Raw genomic sequence first — 26,287 nt, 5'->3', positions numbered from 1 at the left:
ATGGTGACCTGCAAAGAAATGCGTGCAGCCATCATTGCGTTGCATAAAAATGGCTTCACAGGCAAGGATATTGTGGCTACTAAGATAGCACCTAAATCAACAATTTATAGGATCATCAAGAAGTTCAAGGAAAGAGGTTCAATTCTTGTTAAGAAGGCTTCAGGGCGTCCAATAAAGTCCAGCAAGCACCAGGATCGTCTCCTAAAGAGGATTCAGCTGTGGGATCGGAGTGCCACCAGTGCAGAGCTTGCTCAGGAATGGCAGCAGGTAGGTGTAAGTGCATCTGCATGCACAGTGAGACGAAGACTGTTGGAAGATGGCCTGGTGTCAAGAACGGCAGCAAAGAAGCCACTTTTCTCAAAAGAAAAACACCAGGGACAGATTGATCTTCTGCAGAAAGTATGTTGAATGGACTGCTGAGGACTGGGGCAAAGTCATATTCTCCGATGAAGCCTCTTTCTGATTGTTTGGGGCATCTGGAAAAAGGCTTGTCTGGAGAAGAAAAGGTGAGCGCTACCATCAGTCCTGTGTCATGCCAACAGTAAAGCATCCTGAGACCATTCATGTGTGGGGTTGCTTCTCATCCAAGGGAGTGGGCTCACTCACAATTTTGCCCAAAAACACAGCCATGAATAAAGAATGGTACCAAAACACCCTCCAACAGCAACTTCTTCCAACAATCCAACAACAGTTTGGTGAAGAACAATGCATTTTCCAGCACGATGGAGCACCGTGCCATAAGGCAAAAGTGATAGCTAAGTGGCTTGGGGAACAAAACGTTGAAATTTTGCGTCCATGGCCTGGAAACTCCCCAGATCTTAATCCCATTGAGAATTGAGAGCTATCAGTCAGGATTTGGCCCAGAAGTTGATTGAGGTCATGCCCACTCATGTATTAGTCATGTAATCGATAAAAGCCTTTGAAACATATGAAGTGCTTGTAATTATATTTCAGTACATCACAGAAACTACTGAGACAAAGATCTAAAAGCAGTTAAGCAGCAAACTTTGTGAAAACTAATATTTGTGTCATTCTCAAAACTTTTGGCCACGACTGTACTTTACTACTACTGTACTTGTTTAAAATTGAATCAAAATATTTGAGAAATAAATGTCTATACTCATCAGTGTCTTGTACTAAAATCATTGATTATTATTTATTGTCAGCAACTACAACTTAAAAGTGTAAGTAAAACACGATAACATGGAGTAATTGAGTATTAGTGCGTGGCAAGAACGCATAGCCTCACGGGAAATTTTCCATGTCATCACAACGGCAGTCAACAGACATAAACTCATGGGGGAGCCACCTAGAGGCCTGGGCGCAAACTGTTAATGTAATGTTAAGGCTGTTTTACTGTAGCCTTCTCAAGAACTAACGTTAGTAGTTCTTAGGCCGTCTTCCTGTTGTCTCTCAGATTGCCTCTTTTCTGCTGTTGTTGAGACTATTAAAAGAAGTATAACTCGCGGTTAATACTTTGTCCTATTTGATTTGTAATGAGCATATTTTTCCCCAGTAGTGCGTATGTTGGAGAATGTGTATGTTGCGCCTTTTTTTCTGTTTATATCTTTTGTCATCACAGAAAAACCTGTTTGGTGGAGACAATGGTACTTTTACTATCAGTACAAATAATAAAAAAGTTGTTCCATGCTATTTTGATTGATTGATTGATCATACTTTATTCATCCCGAGGGAAATTGGGTTAAGGCTGCCAGCCGTGCCAGCGCCGTCTTACCCTTCCGACCATACATAGATTACACAAACATCACATGGGGAAGACAGGTCGGAGAGGTATAACATGGAAAAAGCACAATATGAGGAAAGATAAGGATAAGATAACCCCCCCCCCAGACTGAGCTCCAACAGGGAGATCAGTTTGAGAACAGAAAAAAACACCTCTGCACATAGCACATGAAAAAACTCTTAATACACCAAAGAAACACATGACAAGCAACAGGGATGGGTAAAGGGTGAGAGACAGCCAATGTAGACAGTACATCCGGGCCTGCAGCCTATGCGCTGGTCTCCTTGATCCACCGTCAGCATCGTAAGGGAATAAGCGTCGAAGGCGTTTGGAGGGGGGAGGGGGGATGAGTGTACATCTGCATGTGTATATATGTCTGTGTGCATGTGTGTGTATGTCCAGAGTTCAGCTGAGACAGTGTCCTTCGCCCTGCCAGGCTAAGTAAACAGTCTTCCAGCCAACCCAGGTGGCCTTGCATAGAATGGGAAGAACAGCTCAACACAGTCGTTATCAGGGTGTTGTTGTTCAGCTCCAGCCTTGAGACCGCAGCTGGCGCCGAAGGGGTATCCGCATGAAGTGATGGTGGTTTTTACTTTAGTGCAAACAACTCATATGAATTTCAAAGCTGTTCTAACAGTCCAACACTGGTCTCTCAATCTCCCGTTGGAGAGCCGTGAGCTTCTCCATGATGTTATCAAACTTACGCTCCGTGATGTTGTCATTCTTGTGCTCAAAGAGCCGATTCTGAGAACTCACGACCGCAGTGAGCTTCTCCAAGATGTGATCCAATTTGCACTCAGAGGTGTTATTCCGAGCGAGCCCCTCCAGATGTAATCCAGTTGCACTCAGAGGTCTTGTTCTGAGTATTCACGGCAGCCGTGCGGTTCTCCAAGTTCTTATCCGTGCTGCACTCAATGAGATGATTTTGAGAAACTCACGCCTCGTCCCATCGTTTCAATCCCAGCGGGCAGCCTTGTGGGGGTTTGAACAGCCGGTTCCGCTTTCTTAATTCTTCGATAAGCCAGGGACAAGCCAGCTCCGATCAGCAAGAACCCTGTTATCATGGTTCTGAATAGGTAGATATCTTCAGCACTCAGGCTCACCCAAGCCCAGACTTCTCGTTGAGAAAAGGGTGTCAATTGCATTCAGGGACCAGTTGATCAAATTCATAATTCCTCTTTTAGGTTTTAGAGAACAGACTGTGAGAGAGTGTTCCAGGGAAAAGTAATACAAAAAACACGAGACTAGACAAGGACACAAGAGGCTAAGCAGGGAAGCTAAGGGAGAGGAGGAGGAGGAGAAAAGTGCGACTGCCTTTGTCAAGAGCAAGAGAGAAAAGAGTGAAATCCGTTAACACATGTCACTGTCACGTGAGCTGATGCTGCTCGGCTGCATCCCCATTGCTTCATATTGGTATCAGTGTGGGCGGTGTGTCCAAGTTTCTAATGTTCTCTAAAGTAAAATGCCCATGCCGTTAAAGCTTAGCATCCAGCATAAGAACAGTTAATGTGCAAAATGCATGTTTTACTTTACTTTGTACAGGTTTTCGGTTTATTATTTGAATTGTTGTTTAATACCAATTTAAACCATGTGGTAAATACTTTTGTATACTGTTTGTAAGTTACTCTCAACCAGAGAACAGATGCTCCATATCTGTATGTATGTATGTATGTATGTATATATATACAGTGGCTTGCAAGAGTATTCGGCCCCCTTGAACTTTCCAACATTTCGTCACATTACAGCCACAAACATGAATCAATTTTATTGGAATTCCACGTGAAAGACCAATACAAAGTGGTGTACACGTGAGAAGTGGAACGAAAATCATACATGATTCCAAACATTTTTTACAAATAAATAACTGAAAAGTGGGGTGTGCGTAATTATTCAGCCCCCTTTGGTCTGAGTGCCGTCAGTTGCCCATAGACATTGCCTGATGAGTGCTAATGACTAAATAGAGTGCACCTGTGTGTAACCTAATGTCAGTACAAATACAGCTGCTCTGTGACGGCCTCAGAGGTTGTCTAAGAGAATATTGGGAGCAACAACACCATGAAGTCCAAAGAACACACCAGACAGGTCAGGGATAAAGTTATTGAGAAATTGAAAGCAGGCTTAGGCTACAAAAAGATTTCCCAAGCCTTGAACATCCCACAGAGTACTGTTCAAGCGCTATATATACACATATAGTATATATATACTTATAAGTATATAATAATCCAAAGATCAGTCGGTCTGACACATTGAATAATGGACAAAAAGACAGTGTTATTGCACTACCAATCTTCGTGTTGCTTTAGACTTGCCCATCGATGTTGTGGGTATATTTAAAAACATGACAGACATGAAAATGTCATCACTGCAGCATTAACATTTTGTAGTAGGTTTGAGTGAAGGAAACTGGACTCAATTCAGGATCGACAAAGCTCCTCAGATGAGAAGCGAAACATCTTCAAGGAACTAAAGAAGCCTAGTTTCCTTCACTCAAACTACTAGGTTTACCATGAACTGGATGACTGAAACCTTTCACCAGCTATTAAGGAAACATTAAGTAACTTTTTGTATCATGTTGTTTATCACTGCTGGACGTCCCCCACTTATTCCAAAAGAACCACTCCACCTATATTATTTCACACAGAGAGACCACTTATCGAGCGGAAAAACTAAAGCTATGAAGTATATCAGAGAACAGCATTTACTACAAATTGCTAAAAATTTTGAATCTCAGTTTTCAAATTAGTAGCTTCAGATTCCATGTGAAAACAGCCTTTTTGTGTCCATGTCTTAAAATATGAGGAATAAAAGTAAGCTTACGCTAGTTCCTTTTGTCTACAGGAGGATACTGATGATGCCTGTGTTGAAGAGGCTTTGGCTGAGGAGGTGATGAAGATTTAAGTGCTGGAGAACCAAGATGGGTCACTCAAACCATGTGATGTAGGGATCGTTATTAAGGGCATAACTGTTCTCAGTAATCTTGGGGATCTCAGCAGAGCCTGTTGCTATCTGTTGGTACTAGCCTATGTTGTGGATCTGAAATACCCCAAAAATCTCAAATATTTCAAAAAGTGTTTCTAGAGCTGGATCCTGCAAACCTTTCAGCCAAGGTTCAGAGACTGAAGAATCACCTCTGTGCATTGTAGATGACTACATTTCACAAAATGGGACTTTTTTTTAATGGATAGCCATCTGTCATGTTTTGGCTGTGTGCAGGCAAGAGAAGGACCCATAAGCAAAACTCACCAAGACAAAAATGAACTCAAAACACTGCTTTATTGCAGGCTTGGAAAGGAAACAAAGAACAAAACTAAACTGGGAAAACTACAAATAAATCATACGTGAAAACACAGGGAGAATCACACAGCTAGTGATGGCTCACTTGAAGCTGACGCTCCGGTGCGTGTGTCAAAATAATTAACACACTGCTTCAGAAGCACTGTGTCGAAGCTTGATTCGTTTGGCCAGAGTCACGTGATCAGTGACGTCCGAAGCTTCATTTAGAACATAACTGCTTCGGTATCTGATTCAATGGTTTATAAGGAAGCGAATCATTCGCGGGATTTGAGGAGTTGTTTTGATGGTGACAGATAGCAAACCACTGATATTTCTACTGAGAGATTTGGAGCCAGCAAGGATTAGAGGAGGTTCTGTCGTGTAGGAGTATTTTGAGTTGATTTTGGTCAATCGGGTGGGTTTTCCAGCTTTGTGTTCTGGCTGTTTGCTTTCGTTTTGTGCGTGTTTATTTTATCTGAAAACGGGAAAAACTTAAAATGTCAAAAATCTGCTTGTCATAATATAAATATCATTAAATAACTTTAGAAAATCTTCCATTTGACTCTTTACATTTAATGTCATAAAAATATATATTTTGTTTTTAAAATAACCTTAAACTCTTAGTCTGCCAAATGTGCAGCAATTTAATTTATTTATTCTCTTTAACTGATAGTTTGTGGGGCCCAGGTAGAATGTTTAACTGCATCTCTACCAGTTTCTCTGCACTCCAGCCTCCTCTGTGCCATGTGAAGGGATTTTCCTACACATGGAAAGGCAGAAGAAAGGAAAATTTCCCTAATATAATATTATTTATAAATACACCCGTCTAACGATTAACTGCATAAGTGCATGGAGGCTGGACCTCACAGCAGAAGCATACTCCATAATGTGTTGTACATTAGTGTATATATATATTATATGTAATGTGGTATTTTTCAATTATTGTATTTACCAACATCAAGAAGTCACAAGTAAAGAAAGACCACAGCATGGTGCACGTTTAAACAAGGAAAGTTTACTGGTCAAAATTATTCATTAAACAAATAAACCACATTTTTTTCACCCCCCAAAATACACGTTTAAAGCAACACAACGGTGGCCCAATATCAGACAGAATTCCACTCTGTACAGTGGGCAATCACTATGAAGCAGTTTGTTTTATTTTGTGGATTCAAGCTGCTCTTCATATTTTTGGCCACCAGATGTCACCTGAGGAGACTGTGTTGAAAAGCCTCGAGTAATGAACCGTTTATCAATACAAGCTTCAGTGCTTCAGAAAGCTTCATTTGACCATCACTACACACAGCTATGAGGGAGACTACAACACTGACAAAGAGAAACACAGGGCTTAAATACACTGAGGGATTACGAGGGAATGAGAGACAGAAGGAGAGCACAGCTAGGAGTAATCAGACTGGATGAGACAAGGGAAGCAAAACTAGAAACACTGACATGAGACACGGACCTTCAAAGTAAAACAGGAAACACACTGACTGAACTCTAGACATGTAAACTTAACAGCAACTGGGGAGACAGAATATAGCAACCTGAAACATGGTACAGAAAGGCACAGTAGACACAACATAGAACACAGGGAAGCCATATTACAAAACCTAAGAACTAAACCTATGATAACCATAACTGAAACCTAGGGAAATAACAAACAGTACAACAAAGGACTCAAAACATAAACCATAATATAAAAACACAAGAACTCAAAAAGCTGGTACAGAAAGACCCAGAACCGTGACACCATCAAAAGGTTAATGCATTGCCTTGATGTGATGTCATTTCCATTGTAGAGAAAGCATTTTTGGAATAACAAAATCTCTAATATGTCAAAAAAGGCCAAGGGAATTGTTCTTGAAAAGAACCATAACCTGAAAGATGTTTTTCATACAGGCCAGTAACCTGAGGGAGGGTCTAAGCTTGTTCTTGTGTTATCACAGTTCTATTGTAATTTACTAGGGGATGGAACATAAACAGTGAGCCTTTATCATTGTTTTGTTCATTTTGTTTTTTTAAATAATCTGAGCTTTTGTGTTTACTCTCCTGGTTTGCCATTTATCCTTCAAGTATGTAAGGCACTGAGCTAAAAGGGAAAAGCCTCTTGTCTTTTTAGTGCTTGTTTATTTTGAGTTACTGCCATGTTTATGAAAAAATATTTTTCATTTGGAAAAATGTTAATATGTGGTCATTTTTCATACATGTATTATGAAACACACAACTACATATGATTTTGTTTGGTTTTTTAGACTTACAATAACATTCGTATTTGAATGTTAGGGGGTGATCGGGGCTCAAGAGTTGACAGTTCGTTTTGTAATCGGAAGGTTTGCGGATCGAGCCCTGCCTCCGACAGTCTCGGTTGTTATGTCGTTGTGTCCTTGGGCAAGACACTTCACCCGTTGCCTACTGGTTGTTCGTCAGAGGGCCCGGTCACGCCAGTGTCCGGCAGCCTCGCCTCTGTCAATGCGCCCCAGGGCAACTGTGGCTGTGAATGGGTGGATGACTGAATGTAGTGTAAAGCGCTTTGGGGTCCATAGGGACTAAGTAAAGTGCTATACAAATACAGGCCATTTACTTAATTTTGATTAAGTTCAGTTTACAACATTAAGTAAATGGAACAAAATTTTGGATTAACTGACCATCTATATTTCAGTTACATTGACCAAGCATGTCAGTGTTATTTACTCAGTTTTTTTGTGTGGTTTTCACTTAACCTTACATTTGTCTTTAACTCATGATATCTGTTATATTTACTCAGTTTTTTGATGTTTGTGTAACAACTACAATTATTTATTTTAACTTAATTTGTTGATCAAGTATATTGAACAGATTTGATTAGTTTCCAATCTACTCAATATTTTTAAGTTGTAAAAGTGTTGCCTCAAAAATGTTAGTTTTAGATTTTAGAGTGTGTGCAGTCTGCAATTCTGTTGAAGAAAGATTTTGAATCTATTTAATTATTGTAGAAAAATAATCGGAGTGTAAGTGAATGCAGCATCGGCTTCTGCACTATGAGCATCATGTTAGCAAAGGTAGGAGAGCCAAGCACGAAAGACAGCACCGCAGAAAACAATTTTTCGCCGAAAGATTAACAGGTTAACATAGCTGGACTGGCCATCGGGCATACCGGGTGGGCTGATGACTTATTTATTTTGTAACGGCATGAACAATGAGAGGTGGTGGATTGGCCAGATGCTGGCCGATGTGTAAAAAAAACTCAGTTGTTTGGTGGTGGCTATGGTGGAGCTTCCACAGAGGCCAGCAGGTGGATGAGGGAAGGGGAGGCAGGAGGAGGAGAGACCCGAGGCAGCCGCCAGTCCAAGTGTCAGGTGAACTGTACATCAGGTAAAAGGTTATGACCTGCAGTCTATCTGGGTCAGATATAAACCAAGTTTAGGTGTAGTTTATTTTCGTTGCACTGACTTTTTACAGTCAGTTATAATAACTTGTACTGCGTGCTAGCTAGCATGACGGAGTTTCTATACAGCTGGGTGGGTGCTGTGATGTTACTGATAGTGAACTTTATTTTATTCATAAGGTTAGTTAGTAGAGTTGCCAACGGCTCCTTAAAAAATGGAATGGTCCCTCATTCAGAGAAAATATTACACGTTTCCTATTGAGCTGAGAGAGACGCCGTTTGTCCCGTATTTCAGCTATAATGAAAAAGACACAAAGCTGGATTTATTCTGTGTCTTTGCTGCACAGCTGTCTCTTCTTCTCTCATTCTCTCCCCTCTCTCTCCTGTTCCTACTTCAATCATGAAACTGATCAATGATCAGCTGATCGGCTTTTCTCTCTTGTTTTTTTATCGCCCACTTTGCGCCAGAAAGAGGAAACCAGCGGATGTCGCGCTAAACAACAGCAGCACGTTTAAGCTTGATCAGCTGTTGTTAGAATTTATTTAATATTAATTTCTAGTATCAGCTGATGTTTGCTGGAGCCACAGCTGTAAAAGCTGCTGGTCATGATATCGGTTTGGATACGTGGTGAGAGGGAAACATGCAGATGAAACCAGGAGATGTCCTTACTGAATCATCAGAGCTGAACAGGTGATGGAGAAACAGGTTTACCTTTTAGGTGACATGAATGAGTTGAAGGGAAGTTATGAACTGTTTCTGAGAGACAAATAACACCAGCATCCTTTTCTACGTAGCTGACAGCTGGTAACTGTGCAGGGGCGGGTCTAGGAAAGTTTTTCCAGGGGGGCCAGGTAGGGCATTAACAGGGAAAGGGGGGCACAAAGAAATACTTTTCTTTCTTATTCTCATTTAAAATATCTAGCTTTTATTAATTTATTATTTATTATCTGAATCTTGCGAACAAAGTTTTTATCTGATGTAAAATGTATAGAAATCATACATATACCAAAAAGACAGTGTACATCACTGTCACAACAGCGTCTGTTTTCATTCAAAGGCTTTATGGCTTTAATACCTGGTGGGCCGGTCTCTAGTCAAAATGCCCTGCAGGTTAATACTGGCAGTGTCACCATGCCAGCTGACTATATTTCATCATCAGCCAGTGTTGTTCTTTATACATCAATATTACCAAAGTTTACCATAAAGCAGCATAGAAAGTATTTACTTGCTTTCAGGTTTTATTCAAATGTTAGTTGTTTCCCCACTTTTTTCCTGTTTCAAAATCAAACACCAGTTTGTAAGAAGATTATTTTCTTTCTTTTTTTAAATAGGCAGATAAAGTTTTGCATTGGCTAATTTGCCAATTGTATGTTAAAAATGTTCGTATTTTAATATTCAAAAATGTTTTTGCCCAAAACATATGTGCACTATATGTCAGTAAAAATACTATGCAAATATTGCTGTCCTTGAATGCTGAATAAACACTGACAAAGCACTGATTGTATCTCTTGTACTTTATCAATGCAGTATCTAAAAACCGTAGTGCTTAAAATCTCATTCTAATAAGAGTTAAAAGCGCATTCGGTTACTAGGTTTATAGGGTTATTGAATTATGGTTAACGGTTGGTAGAATTTTTTTTAACATTATCTGCCAATTACATCTGCCACCCTTCTCCAAATCTGTGCCCCTACATGGCCCCCCCCAAGAAAAATTTTCTAGACATGCCACTGTACTTAGGACTTAACCAAGACAGAACCAGAATCAAAACTAGATGATAGTAGCACTAAAAATCATCACAGACCTGCACTATACTTATTTTTTTAATTCTACCAAAGTACACTATTTAGATTCAGAAAAGTTTATATAATTATTTAGCCTTGTTGTGCAAACAAGCCTGCATTTTCACGACTAGTGAAGTAGACTCAGGCGCAGACCACAAGCTCTTCAAACAAGAGTGAATTTATTTACAGTGCTCTCCACAGTGAAATATATATACAACGGTGTTTGGGGGTTCCAGGGGCCGGGAGTGAAAGGGGCAGGAGTCCAGGGAGGGAAGATTTCCACACAGCTCTCGCAAACACAAACAGCTCCTCTTCTCTCCACCACCACTCTTGCTCACGCTCAGTCACAGTGCACAGGGAACGGGTCCAGGGGGAATCTACACACATACAGATAAACAGTTAGTCTCCAGGTTCAGGCGTACTCACGACTTAAACTTTGCAGATTGCAGGACAACTGATGCTGATGGCTCAACGATCCAGCGACGAGTTGAGCAGGTCCGCCAACTTAAGTAGCGCTCTAATTCATAATCAGTGGCAGATGTGCTGATCATCCCCAGGTGCGTGGGCCAGGGGTGGGAGCCCACACTGAGCTCCACCCCGGCAGGAGAAAGAGAGAGTGAGAGAGAGCGACAGAGAAAGAGAGAGCAGAGGTGAGAGAGGGAGAATAAACAAAACAAGGTGTCTGACTGACGTCAGCTGGCGAGGTGCGGGGACCATGACATGCATAACTTAATAAATATAGAATTTGAAAAGTAACAAATGGTATCTAAAAAGATACACTAGGTACTAGATACATGTTCTGATGAGCTTTGGCAAACAACCATTTGACTAACAGGTCTGTCTCACCTGGCTCTTGTTCCATCTCTGTTCAATTAAATTTTATTTATATAGCGCCAAATCACAACAAAAGTCGCCTCAAGGCGCTTCATAGGTACAGAGAAAAACCCAACAATCATATGACCCCCTATGAGCAAGCACTTTGGCGACAGTGGGAAGGAAAACCTTTTAACAGGAAGAAACCTCCGGCAGAACCAGGCTCAGGGAGGGGTGCGACCGGTTGGGGTGAGAGAAGGAAAACAGGATGAAAGACATGCTGTGGAAGAGAGGCAGAGGTTAATAACAGATATGATTCAGTGTAGAGAGGTCTATTAACACATACTGAGTGAGAAAGGTGACTGGAAAGGAAAAACTTATATTTTGCTTCTTTTCTTGGTGTCACTCATTTTAACTACTATACCTTTCTAGTGTGATGATGCTATCTGTTGTTGTTGCCCCTGGCTCTCTACCTCTCCCTTTGTTTGTGTGCTACTGCGAGTGTAACTATCGCCCCTCCCCCTTCTGCTTAGTATAAACAAAAGGTTTGCGTCCGGTGTGAAGCAAAAAAAAAAGTAAGAGAGCGAGGGTTAGAGAAAGAAATAAAAACCACGGCTCCCGATAACGTCGTTCACGTCAATGATCCGGTTCTAAGAGCCACTACAGAATTCCCCCGCTGCCCCGCCTCGCCCTCTCCTCCCTGTGCAGGCGCAAACGGAGTGTGCCCTTACTCCCAGCAAATGGGCAATAGAAAACTGGCATGACGTCGGGGCAACATGAGTACGAGCAATTTTTTTTTTTTTTTGGCGATGCCCGTGATGCCACCCCCCAACCTCGGCAACCGCCCATGTTGCCCATATCAAAAACCGCTACTGATAGCACGAGACAGCGTCATTTTGTACTTTTTCATCCGGTTATAACGCTGTTCAAAGTCTATATGTAGTCTGCCATGGACACGCTGTGGTCCTTTGTAATGGAGTCAAAACACAAGTAGGCTTCATACGTTCGGTCTTTTTCTTCTCTCTGAAACACCGTGTCCAGTTTTGCAAGTAGTGTTTCCATAGCATCATCTTTGTTTAAATGTTCAGTGGGTATCTCCATGGCCGTTTCTCTGACTCTCTCCTTGAGTCCCAGCGCTACCTTAAGTGCCTACTTCCTTTTTATCCAGCTTCATAACTCGTCTCCAAATATTAACTTAATTCTTCCAGTACTTGCATGGACTGGCTTCATCAAGATTTGGTGGTACTTTATAATTGGAAAACTATCCTCTGTTACCATTCGTGAACTCAAAAGACACAACGTCGTAGTCTTGTTACGGCCCTGGGCCTTGGAGAGAGTGAGACTACCCTTTTGTGTTTATGCAAATCTAAGTGTGCCAGGACTTGTGGATGACTGGCTGCTGGGAGTCCTGTGCCAGCCTTCTTTTATGCAGATCACAGTGTGCCAGACCTCACGGACGATTGGCTGCCTGGAGATCCCATGACCACTCCAAGACCAATTGACTGGCTGATTGTCTGCACCAGGGAGTATAAAAGGCTGAAGATCCTTCACACTATGGGGAACTGCTGCTCTGAAGTGAACATGCAGTGTCCGTCTGCTTTGCATGTGAACGTTGTTTGTTAAACCTGTTCGCTGTGTTGCTCCTTGTTTGTTAAACCTCATATACAGCTGAACTTAGTTGCATTAGAGGTTTGTGATGCTGGCTTGTCTTAGTTACCCTTAGCTTTTATTTTGTGTGCCGCCAGCTTGCCTTAGTTAACCCTTAGCTTTTACTCCTGTTTTTTTTTTTCTTTATGTAATAACTGTTTGCCCAGTGGTCTGTTGAACAGCCCTGTCGGTTTTCTGTTTAAAGTTTGAAATTAAAACCTTTTACTTTACTCAGTTTTGTGTGGGGGGCTTGTGTATGTTACTCCTCCCCTGACGCCTAGCAGAGGGGGTCGTAACATCAGTGGGGGCTCGTCCGGGATCTGAACCCGGGACCTCTTGCACCCGAAGCAAGAATCATACGCCCAGACTTATGTTACGACCCGGCTCAAAAGCCGCAACATAAATAAGGAGACGAACACCAGATTGTAGGTGAGAAGAGGTTTTATCTTAAAATGGAATACCAGGTTGGCTAAAATGGCTGGTGCCACCAAGGCAAAGACAAGTGATCTCCCTTGAAAGCTTGCCTCAGGTATGCTTTTATCCACACCTGACTAGGTGTGGCCAATTAGCACCAGCTGAAAAAAAATGAGGAGATTAGGGGCTGCAGATGGACGTAACAGTCTCAGCAAAAGTTATTTAATAATAATAATAACAATACATTTTAGTCGAGGGCGCCTTTCTAAAACCCAAGGTCACCTGACAAAGAGAAAAGATATCAATAAAACAGATTAAAATAGATTCTAATAAATTAAAATGCAAAAAAAAAAATACAAAAAAAACAGTGAAGCTGTTGAAGAATTGGGGTAATATGGTCTCTTAAGGATTACGAGTTATGATGTCACGGGGAGTGCAGGTTTTCGGGGCTATTGTATTTACAGTAAAAGAAATAAACATATGATCAGATTGGGGTAACAAACGGGCTTTACAGTGCGTGGGGGTAATGCCAGAACAGCAGACCAAATCCAAGATTTGACCTTTAGAATGAGTAGAAAATGTTTTGTATTGTAGAAGCGCAAACAAGAAGTAAAATCTCTGGAAAAAGGGATTTTATCATTGTCCACATGGATATTAAAGTCACCAACAATTATCACATTTGGGGAAAGTACCGAGAAATTTAAGGGATGCGAGCTCCCTTAGTCTTGCGATATGACAGAAGATTAAATTGTAATAAGAAGTTGACAACATAATAAAAGTGCTGAATGTCACAGCTGATTTCTCATGCAATGGGGTTGACATGTTTGAGTTTGTTTCTTCAGTGTAATCTCTGTAAGGCAGAAAACAGCGAGGTAAATTTTAGGGAGTGTCCACAAAAACTGTTTCGTTGTTTGTTTTTACTCAACCTTTAACCAATAAACCAACACAAAGCCTTTTATTCGCTTAATACCCATTTGCTTGTATTTTACACATGGAACTGCGTTTGTTTTGTAGTTGACAGTGAGCACAGGTGGTCTATACTATAAATACAGACCTGCTGCTCTGTGCCTATAGTCATAACTCATATCATGCCCTTGTTCATGTTTGCTGTTTCCTTACATGATATTGTCTCTTCTTTTGTTTCCATCCAGGGTTCCAGCGGCTTCCGTATGTATCTACCCGTGTGCCTGATAGGTGCCTTTTTATTGTGGTGGGCTTGGTGTTTGGGGGATTCTTTAGAGCCGTGGGAGAAGAAGTCCCACAAATCATCCATAAATTATTCTTCCTTTGCCTGCTGCCCCCCATCATCTTAGATGCTGGCTACTTCCTGCCCATCGGACCCTTATTAGAAAACCTGGGCAGAGTTCTATTCTTTGGCTTTGTGGGTTCCATTTGGAATGCCTTCTTTGTTGGGGGCATTCTTTATGGAGTATGTAAGATTGGCACAGGCAGTACAGTACTAACCAACACAGGTCTACTGCAGTGCCTGCTCTTTGGATCAGTCACATCAGCAGTGGATTCTGCTGCTGTATTTGAGAAGATCCAAATGAACGCAATCGTACACATCCTGCTGTTCGGCGAGTCAATCCTGAGTGATGCTGTAGCTGTGGTGAGTGACCGAACTGGAGTCTAAGTAGCACACCAGACTGATATATATATGAGAAGCAGACATTTTTCTGGCTAAAGTGACACTGGCACAAGTCAAAAAGATATACCACACATTGTGCATCTTTTTTTTTTCCAACCTATGTAACCATACTAATCTTGACATTTAAATAATGTGATATACTTTGTGAACTGTGGTCTTGGATTTCTGATTTGCTGTAATATTTGCATTTTAATTCATACAATATGTAACCAGCCCAGAGTTCATATTTATTTTCATTATATTTCATGAAAAAAGTGCTTCACAGTGAGCAATACATTCTGTGCTTATCCCTTGACTGGATTTTAACTGCACCTTGACTGGTTGATTAAGACATTAGTTCATGTCCTTATCACCTGTCAGTCTCCTGTTTCTTAAACTATTTGACTAATATTCATTAATATTACTAATATTCATCACCCCTGGCGTCGTTGCCCACCTCTCAATTTTAAATACACGTAGACATTGAGGGCTATCAGGAGGGGCTATGCGCTTACCTGCTGCTCTCTGGCAGGTAGCTCCATGCCCTCCTGGGTTTTAATTGCACCTTAGAACACATATACATCAACACTACATATGAGCGGGTAGAGGGAGGTTTGGAGTCTTCTCACACCCCCGGTCTCTGCGGCCTGCTGGAGCGGGGGGGCTAGGAGGAGGAGTTGGCCGTCCGACTGGGGTCTGGTGTGTGGGGCCTCCCTGCTGCTGCGGAGTCGGGGCAGTCTGCTTCTCCCCACTGCAGGGAAAAGGGTAACACCACCTGGGTCTGGGTGCAGTTTCCCCCTCCAGGGGCAAGGGTACCTAGACCCGGTTCTTAGAGTACGCTTGGGGAGTGTGATTGTGTGTACAGCGTCTCTTTATGTCTGTCTCCACGTTGGTTGAGTGTGGAGTAATTGCCTATGAGAGCATGAGGGTGGGAATGGATGTTTGTATTTGAGTGTGCCTGTATGTCTGTGTCTATATGTCAGGTTGGGTATCAGACGCCACCTCTCTGGGGACATCTCAGGCCCTCCAAGGTATGGAGGCCTATCTCCCCCCACCACTTCCCCTGCCGGTGGCAGACGCCCTCAGACATCGATGCGTTGGTGGTTCTTTGTGTCCGGAGGTGGGCGTCCGGGTACACACCGGCTCACTCCTTGATGGCTGCTTATCGGGGCCTGGAACCTGGGGCTCGCTCGGGCCACTTCGGGGGTGGGGTGCCCTCGGCCTCTCGGCCTGGGGCTCGGTCACTCAGGCACAGCTGGCTGCCGGCAGAGCTCACGGGCACGTCACTGCAACTCCCCCTGGCTTCTGCTCCGCGGCTGCTGAGTGATCCCTCATCTGGGACTCTCCTCAGCTCTTTCTGGGACAGTGGCGCGGCTGCCCCTCTGTTGGTCTTCCTTGGTCTCTTGTGTTCTGGGGGCCTCTGGATGTCTGGAGTTTTGATCTCCTCCATACCTGCTTCATGCCCTGGAGGATGGGACTGTGGCCCCCCACACCCTCTAGCAGATCATTACATTAAGGAACCTTTTAAATACAAGCGCGCTCATGCTCACAGGTGTACACACAGCTGATCACACACACAAACTACACCCTTTTTGGCTCCTACCTCAAAGCACACTGTGCGCTGTCGATCTTACGTGCTGCACAATAATGTTTAATATTAAGTATTTAGTGTTATATTCCCATATATCATTGTGATGTGTTACGGCCCTAGCAGGGCCTCCTCCTGAAGGTGCCTGTGTGGGCGTGTCCCACCACCTCTTCTGCCTGAGGTGCCACCTTTTCTCCTCTACACACCTGACTCGTATCAGTAATTAAAGGGATTTAAGCCCAGGCAAAGGTGAGCTCTGGGCCAGAGTGCCATTAGTGTGGTTACAGCTTGTGAGCTGAGTGTTTGTTGCGTTTGCAGCTAGTGAGCTGTGGTTTGCAGCTAGTGAGCTGCTTGTTTGTGTTGGCAGCTAGTGAGCTGCTCTCTTTTTGACTTTTATTTTATTGACCAATGCTTGAGTTTTGTTTTTCTTGAATGGTGATAGCGGCTTGTCCGTCTCTTTTAGTTAGTTTTAATACAAACTCTAATAAAACTCTTTAATTGAACCCTTTTGCCTTCTTGTCTCCTTTTTCTGACCCGGATACTTTTTGTTACTTCCCCCTCACCGCCTAGACCCCTCAGGGGAACGTAACAGATGTTGTTTATTCTATTACTCTCGTTTTCTTCTGCTTGTTTTCTTTTTTTCTTTCTCAACAGATGATCCAGGTGATCGATATATGTATTTTTTGTCTGCTTATTTTGTTGGTTTTTGTTTTTTGCCCTTTATCCCCGTCCCTCTTCTCCGCTGTTTTTTTTTTTTTTCACCCTCTTTCTTTCTCCCTTTTCTTTTCGCCTGTCCCGTATCTAGCAAGTAAAATAAAATAAAATAAACAATAAAAGGTAAATCAAATGGACCATTACGGCAAGGCTGGGATGGTCCATTTGGTAAAGTAAATCCGTTGGGCATCTTTCTTCGCCTTTAGACAATAATTCTGATGGCAAAAGAACCAAACGGGACAGGTTTATAAAAAAAAAAAAAAAAAAAAAAATTCATTAATTTGTATCTTTTTTGTTATTCAGTTTTTCTTCCCTCTTTCGCTTTCCCTCTCATAGGTATTGTATCGTCTTTATCAGGAATTTTATGTTACTGCCTCAGTGACATTTCTGAAGATCTTCCTGGGAGTCATTGCTTTCAGTTTAGCTGGACTGGGTGGCATCCTAGTTGGATCTTGCTACGGCATCCTCACTGCCTACACCACACAGTTCACCTCCAATACGGGCATCGTTGAGCCTCTAGTTGTTTTTCTCTATTGCAACATGGCCTACCTGTCAGCTGAGATGTTCGACCTCTCTGACATCATTGAGTACGTTTTTTTTCAAGTCAGCTAAATATCAACCAGAAAATATCACATTTTCAGATTGTGTTCTACATACAGAGTAGGGCTGGGCGATATGGACTAAAATCCATATTGCAGTATAATTTGAAGCATGTGTGGTAACGATATATGTTGCGCTATATTATTTTCTTCTGTGTGTGTGTGTATATCAGGCCTAGGTTGCACTGGTGCGTCTAACATTTTTTTCTTTGGTGCACCAGCACAAAACTTAAGTGCACCCCAATTTTTCAACCGCATTGCTTAAAACGTGTTTTACATGTGCACTTTTTAAAATCACTGTCCATACAGACAATATTGATTTGTAAATGATTAACGAACTAACTCCTCCGCGCCTGCTTCATACTCTGGGGGGGAGGGCTATGGCTCCCCACACCCTTCAGCAGATCATTACATGGAGAAACCTTTTGAACTTAAGCGTGCTCACACACACAGATGTACACACGGGTCCTCGCACAAACACGCACAAACACAAACTATATCTACCTTGGCTGCTACCTTAAAGCATATTGTGCACTGTCGGTCCTGCGTGCTGCTCAACAGTGATGGGAATAACGGCGTTACTTTTTTCAGTAACGAGTAATCTAACTAATTACTATTCCTATCGTTACAACGCCGTTACAGTTACTAACAATAAAATGCGGTGCGTTACTATTTTTCAACATACACACACGGTTGAAGCTGTCTTCGGCTTACTGGGAGGTAGGAGGGTAAAACAGTCGCACAAGTGGTTCTGATTGGCTGAGTAAGAGTAAGGTAGTAAACCAATCAGAGGTAGACTTGGGCGGATGTTCACATACAAACAGATAGCACAGTAACAAAAGTCATGGAGAGCCCGGATAATTCGAAGGTAGCATTTTTTAAGTGGAGGTACAGACATTATTTTTCACTCAAAGAGATAAAAGGCAAGAATCTGTATGTGAAATGTAACCTATGCCCTGGAACAAAGTGTCTTTCAACATCAGTTACAAGCAATTCAAATCTTACGAAGCACCTCTCAACGTCACATGCTTCAACAAAACTGGTCGCCAAGAACGACGGTGTTGACGCTAGCAGGCGCAGCTCAAACCCAGGTGAGGCTAACATGAGCTCAGCGAGCAATGGAGATGTAGCGACGCAATCCAACCAGTCTAAGCTTGATTTCTCTTCTCCACAAACATTTGTGACTGTGACACAGACTGAATTAAACAAACTGATAGCCAGGTATGTCGTTGAGAACATGCTGCCTTTATCAACAGTCGAGTCGGATTCCTTCAAGTCTCTTCTTGCCAAGATACCAACAAGACGAGGGGTCGGCCCACCATGCAGAAAGACTTTTTCCAAATACATCGACACCGAGTATGCTAAAATGAATGTCGAGCTCAAAAAGACATTTAATGAGTTAGAATACGTCTCTACTACAGCAGACATCTGGACTGCATATAATAAAAGCTATCTTGGTGTAACAGTACATTGGATAAATCCACACAGCACGCAGAGAGAGAAAGCAGCACTGGCATGCAGAAGATTTAAGGGTCGCCATACGCATGATAATATTGCTCTTGAGTTGGACAACATTCACTCACACTATGGCATATCCCACAAAATAACATCAACTGTGACGGACAATGGCTCTAATTTTGTCAAGGCCTTCAAAAAGTACCAGCCAGTTGAGGAGGATGACTCTGAGAATGATGAGGATGAGGTAACTTTTACAAACATGAATGATGCCTTAAAAAACAGTGTTGGTGATGATAATGACAACGATGAAAATGTAGGTGTGATGATCACTCTGCCGCCACACCAGAGATGTGCATCACACACATTAAGTCTTGTTTCTTGTAATGATGTTGACAAGTGGCTACTTTCACAATCAGAAACAAAGGCAGTATATAGAAGCGCTACCACAAAGTGCACAGGGTTATGGAACAAGGCCAGTCGTTCAACAGTGGCTGCAGAGACAGTGGATGGCATTACTGGAAAGAAACTGCTAGTTCCTTGCACTACAAAATGGAATTCGTTTTATGATTCCCTGGCTCGAATCTGTGAGATTTCTCTTGTTGAGCTGAACACCATCTTCTCCAAGTTTGGGTTGACAGCCATGACAGAGCGGGAACATCAGTTCATCAGGGAGTACTGCACTGTCATGAGGCCACTTACAGTGGCCCTGGACATTCTTCAGGGAGAAGACAACACTTTTTATGGGATACTCCTACCCACACTGGAGACATTGATGTTTAAGACCCTGGAGTTGAGCAGTGGCCTGCAAATTCTTGAAAATCTTCCAGAGGCAGTTGTCACAGTAAGAACTTGTATTTTTAATCAATTGCATTTTATACATATGGATGGAAAATGCATATTGTTAGTTTATACATCTTATTCTACGCTTTAAAGCTGTATGACTAGAGAGCAGACCTTTTGCTGTAAAGCAAGAACAGAAACCATGTACTTTAAAAAGAACAATTATGAAAAATGTAATGTAAAATGCAATATATTTTTAAAGATCCACATGATATATAATGTGGTGTGTGTGTCTATGTGTATAGATAGGTTGTATAATATATGCTTTACATACTTTACTTTCAGGCAATCAAAACAAGATTTTCGGAGGTGTTGGAAAGTGAAGATGCTCTCTTGGCTGCTGTGACTCTGCCCAAGTTCAAACTACGTTGGCTGCGGACACAGGAAAGGAAGGACAAGGCCAAGGCAAGTCTGCTGGCAGAGTGCCGGAAAATTGTCCTTGACAAAGACCAGTGAGCAGGTACCAGCACACCAACATGCCAACTTAGCACAGACTCAGCCACAGAGGATGACTTTTTTCCTTTGAAGATGAGGACGACACCTCTGCTACTGCAGAAAGTCAAGTCATAGATTATTTCAAATCAGGATCACATGGAATGGACTCTCTGAATAGATATGCACTGATAAAGAATATTTCACTCAGATACAATGCAGCCACGCCATCCAGTGCACCAGTAGAAAGACTGTTTAGCTTGGGAAAGCTCGTCTTCTCTCCAAAGAGGAACAGACTTTCTGATGAGAAATTTGAGAAGCTCCTTGTTTTGAGATACAACCACTGGTTTAATGGCTAGGATGAATGGATGTAAGGGGTTTGTGGATGTGGCAAATAAGAATTCTCCATGTTTTAAAAAAGCAGAAGACATTAAAACAGGACTCTCTAATATGCCTCTACTGCAAGAACAGCACGTTTGACTTCAAATAGATTGTAAATGGCCATGGAGTTGACACTTTGTATTATCTGTTTACATTTTTATACTTTATAAAAATGTTTTAGTTTTATTATGCAGTGTATTTTTTCTGTGTTAAATTGAAATCATCTCAACTATTTACTTTTGCATGGAGGAAAATACTTGTTTAGCCAGAGTTCTCTAAAGCTGTTACAGTTCGGCTCATTTAATTTGCACTACATTGCTTAAAAAGCATAATTTAATTTAATGCTTATTTGACAGCCAGTTGCAGCCTGTTTATGTGCAATAAATATGAAAGGTTCTGATACATCTGTTGTGTTTTATTGTATTATTCATGACAAATTTAAAAAATACTTCTCTTTACAATTATAGAATATTATCTGATTGGTGTATTGTCATATTATCACAGTAACATTTGAATAGTTTTTATACATATATATTAATGTTTACTGTTAGTTCCTTCTGTAAAGTGCCTATTTACTTCAATTATATATTTAGTTTTATAACACAGAGTTGCATATATGTTTTAGTATGTTCAAGTATGTTTAGTAATTTATTTTTTATTATTTTAGTAACTTTGTTTAAGACTGGATCCAAGTTGTTTTACATATTTAAACATTTTTTTTAAAGTAACGCAATAGTTACTTTTCCTAGTAATTAATTACTTTTATAATATTGTAACTCAGTTACTAACTGAGTTACTTTTTTGAAGAAGTAACTAGTAACTATAATTGAATTACTTTTTCAAAGTAACTTACCCAACACTGCTGCTCAATAACACTCAATATTTAGTATTTACTGTTACTTATACGTATCTAGGTTGTTCTCTCTATGTTGTCTTATTCTCTTGTTGTTTGTTTTTCCTTTTCTTCTTTTAACAGGTGATCCAACGGATTTTCTCTGTATCTTCTTTTACTGTTCCCCCTTCCCCTCTGTTTTCTCTCTCCCTTTCTTTCTTTCTCCCTTTAAGTATAATTGCCTGTCCAATTTTTAATAACTTAAAATAAGATAAAATAAAAAACAATGATAATATAAAATAATCAAGTGGAACAATATGGGATTGGCATATTTTCTCCACTTGAAAAAATAAATCCGTAAAAAACAAAAGAAAAGAAAAAAAGACAATTATATTTTGCATATACATTTAGGGAAATTATATTCTATAAATTCCCAATGGTTTGCGAAACTAATCTAATCTAACGGCACCTGAACCAAGCCGGGATTTAGTGGCATGTATAGCATTTTCTGACACTACTATTTCATCAGCTCTTGTAATATGTAGCAATCCATTTTCTGTTTACTTTCAGGCTGTTTAAGATTGCGGGTATTATTGATGTTCCTAACAGAGGTGCTGATGCAGTTAGTCAGGAATGATGGATATGTAGCTTCAAGGACAATCCCTTGCCCACAGCTATGTGTTGCCCCTCACCTTAAAATCTGAATTTGGTTTTCTGGATTACTGGTCTGTAAAGGAGGAATTTTATTGATGTGAATTCCTTTTATTATTCTGCAAAACCTAGAAAGAAAAAGTCAACGCAATGGTCCCTTGCTATAACGCGGTTCACCCTTGCACTTTTGTGGATTTTGTTTAGTGCAAATTTTCATGGTTTTTTCTTTCTTTCTTTCTTTTTTTACAGCACATTGTGTTCTTCATCCTGATTGGCTGTAGGCCATTGTCAATCAATCTCCTCTGTGTTGTGTCTCCTGTACAGTACAGAATGCATTCAGCTTGTCATATTTATTTAATTCGCTAGCAGTGTGACTCTGAAGTTGGTTTCATTCTATAATACTGGAGTTATTTTTCTACAAATGTTTGAACTTTGAGAGTGTTTAAACAAGAGAGAAAAGTGTGAAAATGCCTGTCTGAGAAAAGTATATAATGTGTGTCGTGAGGGGTTTAAAAGCCTTAAAACATCTATAATAATTGTAAAACAAATAAACCTGGCTAGTTTGCGGATTTCACCTATTGTGGGTTATTTTTAGAACAACTCCTGCGGTTAACGAGGGACCACTGTACTGAAAAGGAGAAGGAATCCTGACCAGTTGCTTTGCTTATTGAGCATATTTGTAGGTTGTTTTTGGCCCTTTTTGACACACAAAAATTGCATGAATAGATTAGAGAAGGTCCCTACCAGACAGGAATTGTAATATATCTTTATTTATTTTTCCAAATTAGTATGTAACTGAACCTCTGAGCTGTGTGTTTTTTCTTTTGTTTTTGTAAAGTGGTCACTGTTGCTGCCAGCTCAAGTAAACTGGTACTAATTTTAACATACCATGGCTGTGTGTTACCTGACTTTATTGTGGTCTATAATGTTGCCAACTGGATGTGAAATGAAAAAAACCCCCACATTAATTGTATTGTGTATATCAGGGGTGCCCAATCCCAGTCCTCGAGAGCTACTGTCCTGCAGCTTTTAGATGCATCCCTACTCCAACACAGCTGAATCAAATGGTTTGATTGCCTCTTCAGCATGCCATCAAGTTTGGCAAATGCCTGATAACAAGCCATTCATTTGATTCAGGTGTGTCGGAACAAGGATCCATCTAAAAGCTGCAGGACGGTAGCTCTCGAGGACTGGGATTGGGCACCCCTGGTGTATATTATATGACTATATATAATAATATTATTACATAATATATATTTTTTTAAAAATCTATTATTACCATTTCTCTTTCCAGGTTAATCGCATGCTGTGTTGTGATGCGACCCTTTGTCCAGGCCAACATTTCCTGCAAATCTGAAATGACCATCAAATATTTTTTGAATATGTGGAGCAGGTTTAATAAAAGCCTCATTTTTATTTTTGTGGGAGTGGTCACAGTTGCCGGACCTCAAGTTTGGAACTGGACCTTCATCACAGTCACAGTAATTCTGTGTCTCGTTGCATGGGATATAGGTCAGCCCTCCTTCTGTATTTTTGCGTGATTTTTTCAAATGTATGCATACTTGCGAATACATACAATTACATACATACAAGTATTCGCATACTTGTTAACCAAAAGCTAAAACAGCTCTGAAGAGAAAGTTTGTTATTTCCCTGAAATCTTATGAGATTTTTTTAAAGCTAAATTAAAGACCCACTGTTCACCTATCCTATGTGTCTTAATTGTGTGCTTGTTAGTTTAGTTTTTAAATTGTATTGCTTTTATTTATTTCTTTATCTTTTTTTTAATCTCAAATAACTGTTCAGCACCTTGTTTGAAAGTGTTTTACAGATAATGTTATTATTATTATTGTTATTATTATTAGTAGTAGTAGTATTAAAATACTTTCTTTTTCTTGCAGTCTAAATACACTAGACAGATTGCATTTGATCCTTGTTTGTTGACACTTACAACATCACTGACATACAAAACCTGACTAATTTGTACACTGTTCTTTCCAGCTGTTGTTGGTCTGACCTTTATGACCAACAAATTTCATACTGTCAAGCTGACCAAAGAGGATCAGTTTCTAATTGCCTGCAGTGGCCTGTGAGGTGCCGTTGCCTTCTCCCTCACTTTTCTGGATGATTAACACATTAGTTCATGTCCTTATCACGCGCCATGATCAGTCTTCTATTTCTTAAACTGTTTTACTACCAGTTCATATTCATTAGTTCGTACCTTTTTATTTGTTATTCAGTTTTTCTTCCCTCTTTCACAGCAGATGCCTTTGTGTCCAATTAACTGAGAATAAAACATGAAGGAGATTTTCCTGGCCACAGATTTTTCTATGCGTTTGGGCCTTTTGTCCACACGTAAACGCCGTTTGGGGTCTCTAAAAATTGAGATTATTTAAAACTCCTGCCAGGGTCGAGATTTTCGAAAAAAAAATCGTTTATTTATGGATGAGGAAAACAGATTTAGTCACGCAACATCAAAGGTGTGTGCCGTTTTTGAGGTTAAAAATCTAATAAAAATATAACTATATCCACTATAACAATATTTGTCACATATTACTTGTATGTATCGATTAGTTGGAAATATTTGCTCTTTTTTTTTTTTTTACTTTAATTGTTAATTATCAAAATTGAAATTGTTTAACTTGGACTCTTCTTCATCTAATTACAACATATTTATCTATGTCTATAAATGCTGAAATGTTGTTGCCAGTAATTCATTCCTGTATTTCCCTCTTTGTCTCTGTCTTCATTTTTTTGCCCCTTCTTCCTCTCAGACTATAACGATTCAGTGACCGGTATTTAAAGAAGTGGCTGATTGCGGGTGAAGGCAAGATGGAGGAGCAGGTGGAGAGTGGAATGGAAACCAAGGTGCCTTCTGCTGTGCCTTCCACTGTTTCCATGCAGTAAGTACTAAACAGCATCTTGCTCAAAGTCATTTTTGTCCTAATGGTTTTTAGTGTTGGGAACACCATATCAGGCCTACTGCTCACTACATCGTACAACAGTAGGCCTGATATGATGATGCAATACATAACCACAGAAAAAAAGTTGGCAGGCTTAAATTTCACTGATATCATGAACATGAGACACGCACACACAAACAAACATATGACCATATATATGCTCATTCTCTGTGCGTTTGTACCTAATAAATAAAAATAATAGGTTAAAATTTCTTTTTAAAACTTACAATAATCTTTTGAGTTTGCACATAGCCAAAAGATGGCAAGATTGATGAGGCGTATATAGCTCATGCTTAAATGACCACTGATTACAGATTCTTCGCTAATACTTTTGTATAAACAGCACTTTTCTCTCTTGTTTTTCATCTGTCAAGTATTAACAAGGGTTGTTGTAAAGGTCTTCTTGGATAGTTGTATTATCCAAGAAGAAAAAGCAATCAGTGATAAATCTGGAACAACCTTCCTGCTACTATTCGAGTCTCGGACTCTATCCAATCTTTCAAATCCCGGTTGAAAACGTACTTTTTTATTCTTGCATTCCCGACTAGCTAGTGCCCTCATCTCATGTAATTTTAATCTTATTATTGTATTTTTCTTTAGCTTCCTAGTTGATTTTTTATATGTATGAATTGATCCAATCTTTGTATTGAGGTCTGATACCTACTGTATTTAACCCACACTTCTGGTTTAATTAGTGCTTCCCATCTGTTAGTGCTAGTGCTTGTTTTGTATTTTGCTAATGCCTTTTATGTACATTTATTTTGAGCTATTGTACTATTGTGTGTCAAGATCTGCGAGGCAGATCATCAGGAGATGAGAAGTGTGGACCCAAGTGCAAGCACTGCCAACTGAGTAACTGAATGAGTTTATTTACAGGGAAGGTGAAGCACAAACAAAAGTAGAGCATGGCAGGGAACCAAACTAACAAAACCTAAACCTAAACTGAGAGCAGCTACAAAACAATAATACAGCGGAACAAAAAATCTGAGACTAGAAACCTGAAACCCTGGAACATGGAGTAGTCCAACAGGGTTCACACAGGAGACATACAGGTGACGGTACACAGACAAACCAGCAACCAACAAAGGCAAACACAAGGCTTAAATACACAGAGGGATAACGAGACAGAAGGAGAGCACAGCTGGGAGTAATCAGACATGA

At 40.6% G+C, this 26,287-nt stretch overlaps 1 pseudogene; it reads left to right on the top strand.

Moving 5' to 3' along the window:
• On the top strand, positions 1-24,295 carry LOC135932738 (Na(+)/H(+) exchanger beta-like; annotated as a pseudogene).
• Positions 24,296-26,287: the final 1,992 nt, after the last annotated feature.

Source organism: Pelmatolapia mariae, linkage group LG22, assembly GCF_036321145.2.
Source record: "Pelmatolapia mariae isolate MD_Pm_ZW linkage group LG22, Pm_UMD_F_2, whole genome shotgun sequence".
Classification (NCBI taxonomy): Eukaryota; Metazoa; Chordata; class Actinopteri; order Cichliformes; family Cichlidae; genus Pelmatolapia; species Pelmatolapia mariae.
Note: the sequence above shows the minus strand (reverse complement) of the source record. Positions and strands in the feature narration are given on the sequence as shown.